Source organism: Capra hircus, chromosome 2 (genome assembly GCF_001704415.2).
Source record: "Capra hircus breed San Clemente chromosome 2, ASM170441v1, whole genome shotgun sequence".
Lineage (NCBI taxonomy): Eukaryota > Metazoa > Chordata > Mammalia > Artiodactyla > Bovidae > Capra > Capra hircus.
The window spans coordinates 126844954-126862414 of record NC_030809.1 but is presented as its reverse complement, the minus strand read 5'-3'; the positions used below and the strand labels follow the sequence as shown (position 1 = coordinate 126862414).

The following is a 17461-nucleotide window of genomic DNA, read 5'->3' as shown; positions in this document are numbered from 1 at the left end:
AAGAATACTGGAGTGGGTTACCATGCCCTCCTCCACGGGATCTTCCCAACCCAGGGACTGAACCCAGGTCTCCTGCATTGCAGGCAGATTCTTGACCATCTGAGCCGCCAGGGAAGCAGTAACTACGAGGGAGGATGCAAACATGTGAAATGAGGTAAATAAGCCTTGCGGTGGCATCTGGGACAAGGAGATAATGTGTAAGCAACCACTTCTGTGCATAGAATATTCGTTAAGTTATATACTTTAAGCAAAGTACAGATTCTCTGATTCCTTACCAGTTCTTCCTTTAATAATTTCTTCAACAGTTATGTTCATTCTTGTGATGTTGAGAAAGAACTTTTAAAAACAAGATTAGGGCAACCATTGTGGCTTTTCCTTAGAAAAGCAATTAAATGAAGATTAAGTTCTACCGATTATTACCCAATTCTGAATAATTAATTGGAAAAAAATCTCTTTAGGATATCATCAAGGAACCAAAATTGAAGTTGGCAATAAAAATGGAAACAAGTAATATGAGTGAAAACAAGAGACTGCTATAAGGGGTGGGGAACCCTCATCTGGGAAAATAATTAAAGAATTTTAAAATAAAAAGTTGTTACAAAATCTATTTCACATAGATTTAGGTTTCTTAGTAAACTGCTACTTAATAGGAACAATCCATTAGAAATCGGTTGAGTAGTAAATGTTTTTCCCCTAGGTATTTCAGATGTATTAATGATGGTATAGAGGAGAGAAGACCTTTAGAGAACCAACAATCACTGACTGCTCCCTCCCATGAATGTAACAATGGAAATCAGGTTAGATGTGTTGGCTGAGGTACAATATCTGCTTGGGGAAGAATTAAGTATGAACTACTTGAACACAGGGTACTCTAGCCTCCTTTGAAACTTAACGAGTCAATGTTCTTCAGTTCAGTTGCTCAGTTGTGTCTGACTCTTTGCGACCCCGTGGACTGCAGCACGCCAGGCTTCCCTGTCCATTACCAACTCCCAGAGTTTCCTCAAACTCATGTGCATGAAGTCAGTGATGCATCCAATTATTTCATCCTGTCGTCCCCTTCTCCTGCCTTCAATCATTCCCAGCATCAGGGTCTTTTCCAATGAGTCAGCTTTTTGCATCAGTTGGCCAAAGGACTGGAATTTCAGTTTCAGCATCAGTCCTTTCAATTATTCAGGACTGATTTCCTTTAGGATTGACTGGTTGGCTCTCCTTGCAATCCAAGGGACTCTCAAGAGTCTACTCCAACACCACAGTTCAAAAGCATTAATTTTTTGGCTCTCACCTTTCTTTATAGTCCAACTCTCACATCCATACATGACTATGGGAAAAACCATAGCTTTGACTAAGCATTCCTAATTTAGTATAATTGATGGATGAAGTTTGGAAAGGACTATGTCATCCAGGCCAAAAGAATTAAGCGACTGCTATTTATACAATTAATATCCTGAAAAGGATTTAGTTTACTAAACTTTCTTCCCTAAATGATCTCCCCAAAATATTCCCCACCAAGCCTCCACTAAGGATGTAACACTCAAAGAGTAAATTAACTATAAAGTGCAATCACTATTTTGAGCTGTGCAACTCTCAGCCAGGGGACCTAGTACAAGACAGAACTCATCCCTGGAGCCCACATTAGCACGTTTCTCCATAATGAGCTAGGGTCACAGTCCATACCAACTGGAATGGCCAGCAGCTTCCACCACTCGCTTGCCTAGTGACTGCCACCTCCAAGCCCCATGCTACAAAACAATCTCCTACTCTTTCTTGTGAAGCAGGATGGTTTTCTTTACCACTGTTTGTGAGATGTGTTCCAATTTCAAAAACATCAAAGAATACGGTACTATAAAGTAGTTATTAGTACAGTGCCTTGAATTCAGTGAAGTGCTTTTTTTTTTAAAGTAATCATTTTTAGTGGTCCCACATCTCAATGATACAAATAAATTAGTTAGGCTTAGCAACTGGATATCAAAAGCTAACAAAACAATCAACAAACCCTTAACAGACAAATCCTCTGTCGTGCCCCAAACAGAAAAACACCAAAGCCAGAGATCTGGGGCCACAGTTCCTAAACTATGCTTGAAGCCACCAAAGGTTATACAACAATCTCACAGGGGTGCCAGAAGATATTTTAAACTTTCATGAAAGCAAACCAACTCCAGAGAGTTCATAATTCAACATTCTATACTCAAAGGAATGACATGAGATCTTTGTGTAGCTGAATCTTCAGTGATTATTCTGTTAAAAAGTAAACACTGCATGAAAACCAATGCTGAACAGGAAATAAGTACGGCAGTATTTAGTTTCACTCCAAGGTCTGAGAAGTTGTACAGTGTCTAACAGACAAATACATTCCACTAAGTAAATAGCAAATATGTATTATTATCTTCAAATGACTTCTACTTTGTTAGAAGTTGCTGTGTGGCCACAAGAAAAATTACTGAGCTACTAAAGCGAGCGTGAACCAAGAAAGTTTCAGAGTCTGGGTCTGAGCAGTCATTTTATGCTACACACTTTTATTAAGCACCTACTATATGCATGATCTGTACTAGTCACTGTGAGAGACACAAAGAAATTGTGTGCTATGTCATTTCAGTCGTGTCCTACTCATTGGACTCCATGACTGTAGCCCACCAGACTCCTCTGTCCATGGGATTTTCCAGGCAAGAATACTGGAGTGGGTAACCATCTCCTTCTCCAGGGGATGATCCTGACCCAGGGGTCGAAGCTATGTCTCCTGAGGCTGCTGCATCACAGGCGATTCTTCATCACTGAGTCAGCTGCCTTCAAATATGCACATGACAGAGTCAAATAAAAAGAGTAATAGTCCCAAAAAAGCACACACAAGATATTTAAGAGTTAAGAGAATTGTATGATTAAATTATTCTGGTTAGCAGTACTAAAACAAGAAATGAGTAACATGTGAACTCATAGCATCTATCTTTTTAAAAGTGCCAGTTCACTTTGTGTTAGTAAGAACATTTCAGGAAACAACTGTTCTTTGGGGGAAAAAACACATTTAGAATTATAAACACATGTATTTACTCAATTATTTTCTGAATGTGTGATTGACTGAATAAAAAGTACATGATATATTAAATGAAAGTCTTACAAAATCTCAAAATTATCAACTTGTAAATGATGTGTTTACTACTGTTACCTTTTCTAGTATGTACAACTCTCTTGGCCTAGGACAGCAGTTCTCAACCCTGTGTAGACATCAAAATTGCCTGGAAGCCTTTACTATATTCCCAGGCCCAATCTCACTCCAGTTAAGTCAGCATCACTGCAGATGGGGTCCAGGGAACCAAGCTTTCAAAAGTACAGCCACGGTTGAGAATGACTGACATGAAAAATAGGATATTCCTAGGGGATAGGGACATGACCTAAAGTCAGCCTCTTCAATTGTTTGGTTTCTTTTACTATAAAAAAATACAAACTTATCTTTGAAATGAGATTTATTTATTCCAAGGCTTGCACAAGTGCCTCAGAGAATCAGCGATGTAGGATGCTGACACGAAAGAAAGCTAACCTTGGTGGCTGTCTGCTAATAGTTATTGTTAGCTGTGTTCTTTCTTTTTAATCTGATATTTCCTATTTTCTAATCATTTATTTCTGTGTCCTTCTCACATTAAAAACACCTGGTTAACTCAGATACGGCTCCACACAATGTCTTATAAATGTTCTATATAGATAATTTGGAATATGGAAAAATAAAATTTCCTAATCCAATTTCTCAGAAATAATTTGGCTTCCATCCAGTACTTTTTAAAGCATACTAAAAAAACAGACTAACAAAATTAAAAGCATATTGCATACATATATATAATTGTGTATATGTTTATGTAAACATGAGATAAGGTGTAAAAAAACTGACCAAACTGTTAATATTGACTATATTATTTGGGCCACGAGAAGATACCATTTGACTTGCTATCATGTGATGTGACTTACTACAGTGAGAATGCATTAGAGGTGGGAAGAATAAAAATAAAAAATAAAGGATATTATACGTTGTGTTTTTTGTTAAGATTATACTGTGAACGCGTATCTATGCTATTAAGTATTTTTCAAAATTATCATATTTCATCAGTGAAGAATATTCTATGGGTTGTTTATACACCTAATACTTCTCTCATTAGTCTATGTTTAGTAATTTCTAACTTTTTACATTTGCAAACAATGCTTTAATTAAAATCCATGTACAAATATCTTCATCTGAATCTTAACTATTTTGCGGGGAGTAAAAATAATAGGCCCAAAGGTATAAAGTTTTAAAGGTTCCTGTTTTTTAAAAAAAGAGTCTTGATATGCAATTATTCAATTGCTTTCCAGAATGTGATACGAATTTGGAACAGAAGAGTATTCATACTTTATTTTGTTGTAGTCAGTATATCAATGTGCCTGCTTCTGTCTCTCCAGGGATTTACCATGAAAAATACTAAAGTTTTGAAATTATTTATTCTACTTTTTTTCTAATTTCCTTTTACTTTACCTTTTATTCATTTTATGTTTATTGTTATTTTTCTTTTCATACCCTCCTGAGAGGCTGAGAGCAGCCTTCTTATAAACAAAATTAAATAAGAAATAGCCTGACAAAGAGCCAACATGTGCTGCCTATGTTGTTGTTTGGGGATGGCACTGTTGAACTTATAGACTTAATTCACAGTAAAACGAGATGGAAAGGACTTCAGTTCAGTTCAGTCGCTCAGTCGTGTCCGACTCTTTGCGACCCCATGAATCGAAGCACGCCAGGCCACCCTGTCCATCACCAACTCCTGGAGTTCACTCAGATTCACGTCCATCGAGTCCGTGATGCCATCCAGCCATCTCATCCTCGGTCGGCCCCTTCTCCTCCTGCCCCCAATCCCTCTCAGCATCAGAGTCTTTTCCAATGAGTCAACTCTTCGCATGAGGTGGCCAAAGTATTGGAGTTTCAGCTTCAGCATCATTCCTTCCAAAGAAATCCCAGGGCTGATCTCCTTCAGAATGTACTGGTTGGATCTCCTTGCAGTCCAAGGGACCTTCAAGAGTCTTCTCCAACAACACAGTTCAAAAGCATCAATTCTTCGGCGCTCAGCCTTCTTCACAGTCAAACTCTCACATCTATACACGACTACTGGAAAAACCATAGCCTTGACTAGACGGACCTTAGTCGGCAAAATAATGCCTCTGCTTTTGAATATACTATCTAGGTTGGTCATAACTTTTCTTCCAAGGAGTAAGCGTCTTAAAGATTTTAAAATTTAAAAAATAAAAAAAATAAAATTTAAAAAAGAAAAAATAATAATAATTTCATGGCTGCAATCACCATCTGCAGTGATTTTGGAGCCCAAAAAATTAAAATCTGACACTGTTTCCACTGTTTCCCCATCTATTTCCCATGGAGTGATGGGACCGGATGTCATGATCTTCATTTTCTGAATGTTGAGCTTTGAGCCAACTTTTTCACTCTCCTCTTTTACTTTCATCAAGAGGCTTTTTAGTTCCTCTTCACTTTCTGCCATAAGGGTGGTGTCATCTGCATATCTGAGGTTATTGATATTTCTCCTGGCAATCTTGATTCCAGCTTGTGCCTCCTCCAGCCCAGCGTTTCTCATGATGTCCTCTGCATAGAAGTTAAATAAGCAGGGTGACAATATACAACCTTGACATACTCCTTTTCCTATTTGGAACCAGTCTGTTGTTCCATGTCCAGTTCTAACTATTGCTTCCTGGCCTGCATACAGATTTCTCAAGAGGCAGGTCAGGTGGTCTGGTATTCCCATCTCTTTCAGAATTTTCCACAGTTTACTGTGATCCACACAGTCAAAGGCTTTGGCATAGTCAATAAAGCAGAACTAAATGTTTTTCTGGAACGCTCTTGCTTTTTCCATGATCCAGCGGATGTTGGCAATTTGATCTCTGGTTCCTCTGCCTTTTCTAAAACCAGCTTGAACATCAGGAAGTTCACGGTTCACGTACTGCTGAAGCCTGGCTTGGAGAATTTTGAGCATTCCTTTACTAGCATGTGAGATGAGTGCAATTGTGCGGTAGTTTGAGCATTCTTTGGCATTGCCTTTCTTTGGGATTGGAATGAAACCTGACCATTTCCAGTCCTGTGGCCACTGCTGAGTTTTCCAAATTTAAAACATCTATTTTCCCATTTTCCAAAGGCTCTCTTTTTGTTCTCTCCTTGTTCTTTCTACATGCGAAGTATGTTTCAATTAAAAAAAAAAAATAGAACTTATTTAGAACTTGCCAGATACATGCTTAAGAGTAGCTTTTTGAGACATACTTTGCCAATAAAGGTCTGTCTAGTCAAGGCTATGGTTTTTCCAGTGGTCATGTATGGATGTGAGAGTTGGACTGTGAAGAAAGCTGAGGACAGAAGAATTGATGCTTTTGAACTGTGGCGTTGGAGAATACTCTTGAGAGTTCCTTGGACTGCAAGGAGATCCAACCAGTCTATCCTAAAGGAGATCAGTCCTGGGTGTTCATTGGAAGGACTGATGCTGAAGCTGAAATTCCAATGCTTTGGCTACCTCAAGCGAAAAGTTGACTCATTGGAAAAGACTGATGCTGGGAGGGATTGAGGGCAGGAGGAGAAGGGGACGACAGAGGATGAGACGGCTGGATGGCATCATCGACTCAATGGACATGAGTTTGAGTAAACTCTGGGAGTTGGTGATCGACAGGGAGGCCTGGCGTGCTGCGATTCATGGGGTCGCAAACAGTCGGACATGGCTGAGTGACTGAACTGACCTGAACTGATGGTCAGCCGAACAGAACAAGATACTCCATACTCTGTGGACAGAAACGTCTAATGGGAAGACACAGACAAATCAAAGGCCATTTCAACGGAGAACCAAGAGTGCTTCAAGATGTCAAATGACATGGAACCCCAAGCAGGGACACCAAGCCAGACCTGGAGGAGCCAGAATAGCCCCTAATAAGGTGACAGGTAAGCTGACACTAGGAAGCTCTTCCACCTTAATGAGAAGACGCTCTCCAGACAGTGATCTAGACAGAAGAGTGAAGCAAAATGCTGAGGCAGTATAAGGCAGGAGATAGGAAAGCCTGCCTAGAGCCCAGAATGTCAGGGAGAAGACTGACGAGCAAGAGGCATCTGAACAGAAGCACCCATTATAGTAGATTCAGCTACTGTCCTTCTGGAAAGAAATGTGAATGAACTTTCATAGGTTGCCCAGCCTAGTGACTCTATGGTATAACTCCATGGAAAAGGTCTGCCCCCTTCATGCCAGAGATACTTCAATCCCTTCAAGAATCTGAGAAGGTCCATGGTCTCTCTCCATCTCCACCCCACAAGAAAGTGCTCAACAATTTTGCATGTAATTTCACTGGGCTCAGACATTCCCATAAACTAGGGTTTCTAAATTGCTGAGGATATCAGCATATTCCCTGCTTCACATTTTTTAAAATCAAGATTATTTTAACTACCATTATCTTAATTTCAAAAATGTGCCATTTTATAGATAAACATGGGTCATTTTCCAAGAGGCTGATACAGTCTATTTTAAGAGCCAAACAGCCACAGTTCAATTCCAGCTCTATCTCTTACTATTTATGTGACTGTGGCAAGTTACATAGCTAACCTGTGCCTGAATTTCATCTATAAAATGAGACTAACAGGACCCAGGTAATAGCTATATATCATAAAGTTAATGGGGGATTAAATGAAACATTAAACAATGCTCAGAACAGCTCCTGGCCCTGAGTATTCCTAGCATTTGGCACTATTATTTCATATTTGTAAATATTTCCTTAGCTTCTGAACATAAGTCTCCTCTGTTATTTTTGAAGAATCACTCTCACTTTACCAAGATCTTCCTCAGAAAAACCAGCACAGATTTAATACACATTTCAGTTTGTATAATTTGGCCTTTCTGGAACTTTTTTCTTCACTTTAATATTTGTATAAGAAGGCTGTTGGGACTTCCCTGGTGTCTCAGCGATTCCAGCGCAGGGGCACAAGTTTCATCCCCAGTCAGGGAACTAAGATCTTGCATGCTGAGCAGTGTGGTTAAGAAAAGAAAAGAAAAAAAGGCTGCTAAAAAAGGGGGGGCTGTTTATTTCTTTGAAAATTATTAACTTCAATAAAATATTCTTTTATGAAACAATTTATATATATATATATGTATATATATATATATATATGGATACTTAAATTACTAAAAAGTCTTGGGGCAAATCTTGACAAATGATCCACATAGATGAGTTACCAATTAGAAAATATTGTTTTTATTATTTCTGTTAGGCAAAGATATTAATCGTACATTGTAGCTTTCATTTAACTGATCTGGAATAAACTGTATAGAAAAGGAAGTCTAGTTCAAATAAGAAACTTCATGTATTCAACAAACATTTACTAAGCAAAAAACAGTGAGACCAGGATGGATAACAACAGTTTTGCCTTCTGAGTTACAGTGTTCTTAGTATCTTGTATACATGAACTCATCTCAAGTCTCACTAACCCATTTTAAGCATTACCCTTCACACTTTAAAAGTTAGGAAACAGGATTCAAAAAAGAACTGCTCAGGGTCTCATTGCTTGAGTAGTGAAGTACTCAAGGAAGACTGAAGACAGTATACTGCTCAATTACAGACATTATTCTTCCCCAAGAAGAAAACTGAAGCATCCAGTAGTGTGACATCAGCCATTATATGGAAGATTCCACAGCATCAGCTGGACTTGTACACAATTCCTTTCCCAATCTCAAGCAATACCAAAATTGGTGCAAAGGCAAATTTACTACAAAACGAGATAAGTTGCTTTTTTCTACCTTCAAATCTGAATAGAAGTTTCTCCGAAGAAGTTATATAATAATCCAATTTCTGAAGCAGTCAACTCTGAAAATAAATTATTCATGCAAGAATAAAAGTTCCACACTCCTAAAAAAGACTCTTCTGTAACCATGGCAATAGGTAGGCACAAGAACAGGCTTTAAACATACTTTAATGCTTATATCACAGCTCTATACCGCCTTTAAACCAGAGAATTGGTTTGAAACTCCTTTAGCCAATGATTGACAAGTTGCTACAGGGAAGGCGCCTCTATAAGGCAACCAATCAGTGACCAACAGTCCTGAGCATCAGCCAATCGCGAGCAGAAATACTCATGGACGGTGCCTCTGTCCTGCCATCCAGACAGCAAAAGCTTCACCTGAGAAGCCAGTTTCCACTGCCACTGTCTTCCCACTAGCACTCCTGGAAGTCCGCCAATCCCAGAACTCAACACTACTCAAACACCTTCACGTAAGGCCAGTTTCCTGCTCTGCTGAGAAAAACTGCCTGACCATATCGCTCTCTCCATCAAGTATGCAACAAATTCAGCATTTTGCTTTTGCTTCAGGTATCAACTGGTAGTTTCGTCCTTTGACATAAAGCATGCTATTTCAGGCCTAAACAGACACTGAAAACAATACTTTTCACATTAAAAAATAATTTTGCTAACACCCTTCAAAGCCTAGTATCACATTCTTCACAACAGCACTGGGTCCAACATGAATCATTTCTTATGAACTGCTTTCATTTTGAGTGCTTTGAAAGCAGTATTACTTCATAAATAAAGAGAATTATTATTTCCTAAAGAATTCTCTTTATTTATATTAAATAAATATGATACAAATACAAATAACTATATATACTGAATATAACGTATGCTGCTGCTGCTGCTGCTAAGTCACTTCAGTCATATCCCACTCTGTGCAACCCCATAGACGGCAGCCCACCAGGTTTCCCCATCCCTGGGATTCTCCAGCAAGAACACTGGAGTGGGTTGCTGTTTCCTTCTCCAACGTTTGAAAGTGAAAAGTAAAACTGAAGGCACTCGGTCGTCTCCGACTCTTCGGGACCCCATGGACTGCAGCTCACCAGGCTCCACCATCAATGGGATTTTCCAGGCAAGAGCACTGAAGTGGGTTGCCATTGCCTTCTCCGGAATATAACGTATAGCTTCTTTTAAAATTCTCATATTTCTCAAAGCTTCTGAACTGAAAAAGCACTAGATAAAATCTAACTGCCCAGTGAGGTTTTTTTATACGATGGGCTACTATGTAGCAATTAAACTGAAGTAATGACATGTTAAGCTATCAAGAATGAAAGTTCCCCAAACAGGATACTGAGTGAAAAATAAAATGCTAAAAGATATGTATAATATGTATATATATATTTAGTTCAGTCACTCAGTCGTGTCTGACCCTTTGCGACTCCATGGACTGAAGCACACCAGGCCTCCCTGTTCATCACCAAGTCCCTGAGATTACCCAAACTCATGTCCATTGATGGAGAAGGAAATGGCAACCCACTTCATAATCTTCACTGAGAATCCAGGGACAGAGGAGTCTGGTGGTCTGCCAACTATAGGGTCGCACAGACTCGGACATGACGGAAGTGACTTAGCTGCAGCATGTCCATTGAGTTGGTGATGCCATCCAATCATCGCATCCTCTGTCATCCTCTTCTCCTCCCGTCTTCAATCCTTCCCAGCATCAGGGTCTTTTCCAATGAGTCAGCTGTTCGCATCAGGTGGCCAAAGTATTAGACTTTCAGCTTCAACATCAGTCCTTCCGATGAATATTCAGGACTGATTTCCTTTAGGATGGACTAGTTGGATCTCCTTGCAGTCCAAGGGACTCTCAAGAGTTCTTCAGCATTCAGTTTTCTTTATAGTGCAACTCTCACATCCATACATGACTACTGGAAAAACCATAGCCTTGACTAGATGGATCTCTATTGGCAAAGTAATGTCTCTGCCTTTGAATAAACTGTCTAGGTTGGTCATAACTTTTCTTTCAAGGAGCATGCATCTTTTAATTTCATGGCTGCAGTCACCATCTGCAGTGATTTTGGAGCCCAAAAAAATAAAGTCTGACACTGTTTCCACAGTTTCCCCATCTATTTGCCATGAAGTGATGGGACCAGATGCCATGATCTTTCTTTTGTGAATGTTGAGCTTTAAGTCAACTTTTTCATTCTCCTCTTTCACTTTCATCAAGAGGCTCTTGATGTACTCTGCATATAAGTTAAATAAGGAGGGTGACAATATACAGCCTTGACGTACTCCTTTTCCTGTTTGGAACCAATCTGTTGTTCCATTTCCAGTTCTGACTGTTGCTTCCTGACCTGCACACAGATTTCTCAAGAGGCAGGTCAGATGGTCTGGTATTCACATCTCTTTACAATTTTCCAAAGTTTACTGTGATCCACACAGTAAAAGGCTTTGGCATAGTCAATAAAGCAGAAATAGATGTTTCTCTGGAACTCTTTTGCTTTTTCCATGATCCAGAGAATGTTGGCAATTTGATCTCTAGTTCCTCTGCCTTTCCTGAATGCAGCTTGAACATCTGGAATTTCACAGTTCACGTATTGTTGAAGGCTGGCTTGGAGAATTCTGAGCATTACTTTACTAGCATGTGATAGGAGTGCAATTGCGTGGTAGTTGGAGCATTCTTTGGAACTGCCTTATTAGGGGTTAGAATGAAAACCGATCTTTTCCAGTCCTATGGCCACTGCTGGGTTTTCCAAATTTGCTGGCATATTGAGTGCAGCACTTTCAAAGCATCATATTTTAGGATTTGAAATAGCTCAAAAGGTTCATTCTGTCGTTTTTGAGATTGCATCCAAGTACTGCATTTCAGACTCTTTTGTTGACCATGATGGCTACTCCATTTCTTCTGAGGTATTCCTGCCCGCAGTAGTAGATATAATGGTCATCTGAGTTAAATTCACCCATTGCAGTCCATTTTAGTTCGCTGATTCCTAGAATGTCGACGTTCACTCTTGCCATCTCTTGTTTGACCACTTCCAATTTGCCTTGATTCATGGACCTGACATTCCAGGTTAGTACACAATACTGCTCTTTACAACATCGGACCATGCTGCTATCAACAGTCACAAAAAAGATGTCCTTTTCGTTATAGGGGACTAGAATGCGAAAGTAGGAAGTCAAGAAATACCTGGAGTAATAGGCAAATTTGGCCTTGGACGTGGAATGAAGCAGGGCAAAGACTAATAGAGTTATGCCAAGAAAATGCACTGGTCATAGCAAATACCCTCTTCCAACAACACAAGAGAAGACTCTACACATGGACGTCACCAGATGGTCAACACCAAAATCAGATTGATTATATTCTTTGCAGCCAAAGATGGAGAAGCTCTATACAGTCAACAAAAACAAGACCAGGAGCTGACTGTGGCTCAGATCATGAACTCTTTATTGCCAAATTCAGACTCAAATTGAAGAAAGTAGGGAAAACCTCTAGACCATTCAGGTGTGACCTAAATCAAATCCCTTATGATTATACAGTGGAAGTGAGAAATAGATTTAAGGGCGTAGATCTGATAGATAGAGTGCCTGATGAACTATGGAATGAGGTTCGTGACATTGTACAGGAGACAGGGATCAAGACCATCCCCATGGAAAAGAAATGCAAAAAAGCAAAATGGCTGTCTGGGGAGGCCTTATAAATAGCTGTGAAAAGAAGAGAGGCAAAAAGCAAAGGAGAAAAGGAAAGATATAAGCATCTGAATGAAGAGTTCCAGAGAATAGCAAGAAGAGATAAGAAAGCCTTCAGTGATCAACGCAAAGAAATAGAGGAAAAGAACAGAATGGGAAAGACTAGAGAGCTCTTTAAGAAAATCAGAGATACCAAGGGAACATTTCATGCAAAGATGGGCTCGATAAAGGACAGAAATGGTATGGACCTAACAGAAGCAGAAGATATTTTTAAAAAGGTGGCAAGAATACACAGAAGAACTGTACAAAAAAGATCTTGACGACCCAGATAATCATGATGGTGTGATCACTCATCTAGAGCCTGACATCCTGGAATGTGAAGTCAAGTGGGCCTTGGAAAGCATCACTACTCACAAAGCTAGTGGAGGTGATGGAATTCCAGTGGAGCTGTTTCAAATCCTGAAAGATGATGCTGTGAAAGTGCTGCACTCAATATGCCAGCAAATTTGGAAAACTCAGCAGTGGCAATAAGACTGGAAAAGGTCAGTTTTCATTCCAATTCCAAAGAAAGGTAATGCCAAAGAATGCTCAAACTACCGCACAATTGCACTCATCTCACACGCTAGTAAAGGAATGCTCAAAATTCTCCAAGCCAGGCTTCAGCAGTACATGAACCGTGAACTCCCTGATGTTCAAGTTGGTTTTAGAAAAGGCAGAGGAACCAGAAATCAAATTGCCAACATCTGCTGGATCATGGAAAAAGCAAGAGAGTTCCAGAAAATCATCTAGTTCTGCTTTATTGACTATGCCAAAGCCTTTGACTGTGTGGATCACAGTAAACTGTGGAAGATTCTGAGAGAGATGGGAATCCCAGACCACCTGACTTGCCTCTTGAGAAATCTGTATGCAGTCAGAAATCAACATTTAGAACTGGATTTGGAAAAACAGACTGGTTCAAATAGGAAAAGGAGTACGTCAAGGCTGTATATTGTCACCCTGCTTATTTAACTTATATGCAGAGTACATCATGAGAAACACTGGACTGGAAGTAACAAGCTGATATCAAGATTGCCGGAAGAAATATCAATAACCTCAGATATGCAGATGTCACCACCCTTATGGCAGAAAGTGAAGAGGAACTAAAAAGCCTCTTGATGAAAGTGAAAGTGGAGAGTGAAAAAGTTGGCTCAAAGCTCAACATTCAGAAAACGAAGATCATGACATCCGGTCCCATCACTTCATGGGAAATAGATGGGGAAACAGTGGAAACAGTGTCAGACTTTATTTTTGGGGGCTCCAAAATCACTGCAGATGGTGACTGAAGCCATGAAATTAAAAGACGCTTACTCCTTGGAAGCAAAGTTAGGACCAACCTAGATAGCATATTAAAAAGCAGAGACATTACTTTGCCGACTAAGGTCCGTCTAGTCAAGGCTATGGTTTTTGCAGTGGTCATGTATGGATGTGAGAGTTGGACTGTGAAGAAGGCTGAGCGCTGAAGAATTGATGCTTTTGAACTGTGGTGTTGGAGAAGACTCTTGAGGGTCCCTTGGATTGCAAGGAGATCCAACCAGTCCATTCTAAAGGAGATCATCAGCCCTGGGATTTCTTTGGAAGGAATGATGCTAAAGCTGAAGCTCCAGTACTTTGGCCAACTCATGCAAAGAGTTGACTCATTGGAAAAGACTCTGATGCTGGGAGGGATTGGGGGCAGGAGGAGAAGAGGACGACAGAGGATGAGATGGCTGGATGGCATCACGGACTCGATGGACGTGAGTCTGAGTGAACTCCGGGAGTTGGTGATGGACAGGGAGGCCTGGCGTGCTGCAATTCATGCGGTCGCAAATAGTCGGACACGACTGAGCGACTGAACTGAACTGAACTGGAATTCCATCACTTCCACTAGCTTTCGGAGAAGTAAATGGCAACCAACTCCCATACTCTTGCCTGAAAAATCCCATGGATGGAGGAGCCTGGTGGGCTGCAGTCCATGGGGTTGCTACAAATCAGACACGACTGAGTGACTTCACTTTCATTTTTCACTTTCACGCATTGGAGAAGGAAATTGCAACCCATTCCAGTCTTCTTGCCTGGAGAATCCCAGGGACGCGCAAGGCTGGTGGGCTGCTGTCTAGGGCTCAGACTCGACTGAAGCAACTTAGCAGCAGCAGCACTAGCTTTATTCATAGTGATGCTTCCTAAGGCCCACCTGACTTCACATTCCAGGATGTCTGGCTCTAGGTGAGTGATCCCACCATCGTGATTATCTTGGTTGTAAAGATCTTTTTTGTATAGTTCTTCTGTCTATTCTTGCCACTTCTTCTTAATATCTTCTGCTTTTGTTAGGTCCATATCATTTCTCTCCTTTATTGACCCCATCTTTGCATGAAATGTTCCCTTGGTATCTCTAATTTTCTTGAAGAGATCTCTAGTCTTTCCCATTCTACTGTTTTCCTCTATTTCTTTGCACTGACCACCGAGGAAGGCTTTCTTATCTCTCCTTGCTGTTCTTTGGAACTCTGCATTCTAATGGGTATATCTTTCCTTTTCTCCTTTGCTTTTCACTTCTCTTCTTTTCACAGTTATTTGTAAGGCCTCTTCAAACAGCCATTTTGCTTTTTTGCATTTCTTTTTTAAATTTATTTTAATTGGAGGCTTATTACAATATTGTAGTGGTTTCTGCCATACATTGACATGTCTTAATCCCTGTCTCCTGTACAGTGTCACAAACCTCTGTCCATAGTTCATCAGGCACTCTGTCTATCAGATCTAGTCCCTTAAATCTATTTCTCACTTCCACTGTACAATTGTTAAGGATTTGATTTCAGTCATGCCTGAATAGTCTAGTGATTTTCGCTGCTTTTCTTCAATTTAAGTCTGAATTTGGCAATAAGGAGTTCATGATCTGAGCCACAGTCAGCTCCCTGTCTTGTTTTTGCTGACTCTATAGAACTTCTCCATCTTTGGCTGCAAAGAATATAATCAATTTGATTTTGGTGTTGACCATCTGGTAATGTCCATGTGTAGAGTCTTCTCTTGTGTTGCTGGAAGAGAGTGTTTGCTATGACCAGTGCATTCTCTTGGCAAAACCTAATTAGCTTTTGCCCTGCTTCATTCTATACTCCAAGGCCAAATTTGCCTATTACTCCAGGTGTTTCTTGACTTCCTACTTTTGCATTTGAGTCCCCTATAATGAAAGGGCATCTTTTTGGGGTGTTAGTTCTAGAAGGTCTTGCTGCTGCTGCTAAGTTGCTTCAGTCGTGTCTGACTCTGTGCGACCCCATAGATGGCAGCCAACCAGGCTCTCCCATCCCTGATATTCTCCAGGCAAGGACAATGGAGTGTATTGCCATTTCCTCCTCCAATGCATGAAAGTGAAAAATGAAAGTGAAGACACTCATTCGTATCTGACTCTTAGCGACCCCATGGACTGCAGCCTACCAGGCTCCTCCGTCCATGGGATTTTCCAGGCAAGATTACTGGACTGTCTTGCCATTGCCTTCTCCAGAAGGTCTTGTAGGTCTTCACAGAACCTTTGAACTTCAGCTTCTTCAGCATTACTCGTCAGGGAATAGACTTGGATTACCCTGATATTGAATGGTTTGCCTTGGAAACAAAGAGAGATCATTCTTTTCCGTTTTTGAGATTGCATCCAAGTACTGCATTTTGGGCTCTTTTGTTGACTATGATGGCTACTCCATTTCTTCTAGAGGATTCTTGCCCACAGTAGTAGATATAATGGTCATCTGAGTTAAATTCACCCATTCCAGTCCATTTTAGTTTGCTGATTCCTAAAATGTCAACGCTCACTCTTGCCATCTCCTGTTTGACTACTTCCACTTTGCCTTGATTCATGGACCTAGCATTCCAGGTTCCTATGCAATATCGCTCTTTACAGCATCAGACCTTGCTTCCATCACCAGTCATATCCACAACTGGGTATTGTTTTTGCTTTGGCTCCATCTCCTCATTCTTTCTGGAGTTATTTCTCCACTAGCATATTGGGCACCTACCGACCTGGGGAGTTCATGTTTCAGTATCCTATCATTTTGCCTTTTCATACTGTTCATGGGGTTCTCAAGGCAAGAATACTGGAGTGGTTTGCCATTTCCTTCTCCAGTGGACCACATTTTGTCAGAACTCAGTCTGTTCTCCAAGAGGGCTTATGCCACACCCAAGTCTGCTGCACCCCAAGCCCCTGTCCCTGCGGCAGACCACCACCAACACACACCTATATATATATATATATATTACAGTTTTTTAAACAGAAAGATTAACACCAATTTCAGGACAGTGATTAATTCAGAGTGGAGAGTGGAGCTTGAGTCTAAGTTTAATTTTTGCTTCTTGAAGAAATCTCAAGCAAATAGCAAAAAGCTAATATTTGACTAATTTCACTGATGAAACTATGTAGACATACACACTACATTTCTAATTGTTTGGAATCTTTCATAATAACATGAAATTTTTGAAATAAAAACAGAAGTGGGAAAATGAATTCCTACAGTGAATAGGTGAGTGAATATAAAAACACAAACCAAAATCTTAGTTTCTATTCTCTCCTTCTAACAGCTAACCTTCTAATGAGAGACAATTTAAAAAAAAAATTCTCCTTACTCATTTCCAGCCACTCCCTTTAATGTAGGCTCTAAAACTGTGGTAACAATAAAGCAGGTAATTAAGCCATAGCAGTTGGGAAATTAATCCCTTAAAAACTGAAAGTCTGTTTCTCCTTCCCTCAGGTTCCCACAGCACTTTTAAACTCTAAGGGGGCATATTATGGCATCTCACATTAAATTATATTTACATCTGTTTAAGCCCTCTCAATCAATTTAATGTTAAGTATCGTGAGAGCAAAAAACTTGCTCCTTCAAAAAGTCAGAGTTTGTAAATGTTGTAAATGTTGCTATACTGAATTTGAGTGTTACTGTCTATGTCCATCTCTCTATTTCACTGGATTATTTTCCATCTTAGAATATCAGTGTATCACATTTAATTTTTAATTGT

General features: G+C 40.0%; 1 protein-coding gene across 1 annotated transcript in view; it reads right to left on the bottom strand.

Annotated features, from left to right (window-relative positions):
- The window catches only part of FAM171B (family with sequence similarity 171 member B), an 82612-nt gene that overhangs the window by 42666 nt on the left and 22485 nt on the right, over window positions 1-17461 (bottom strand). The gene's annotated exons all lie outside the window — the stretch shown is intronic.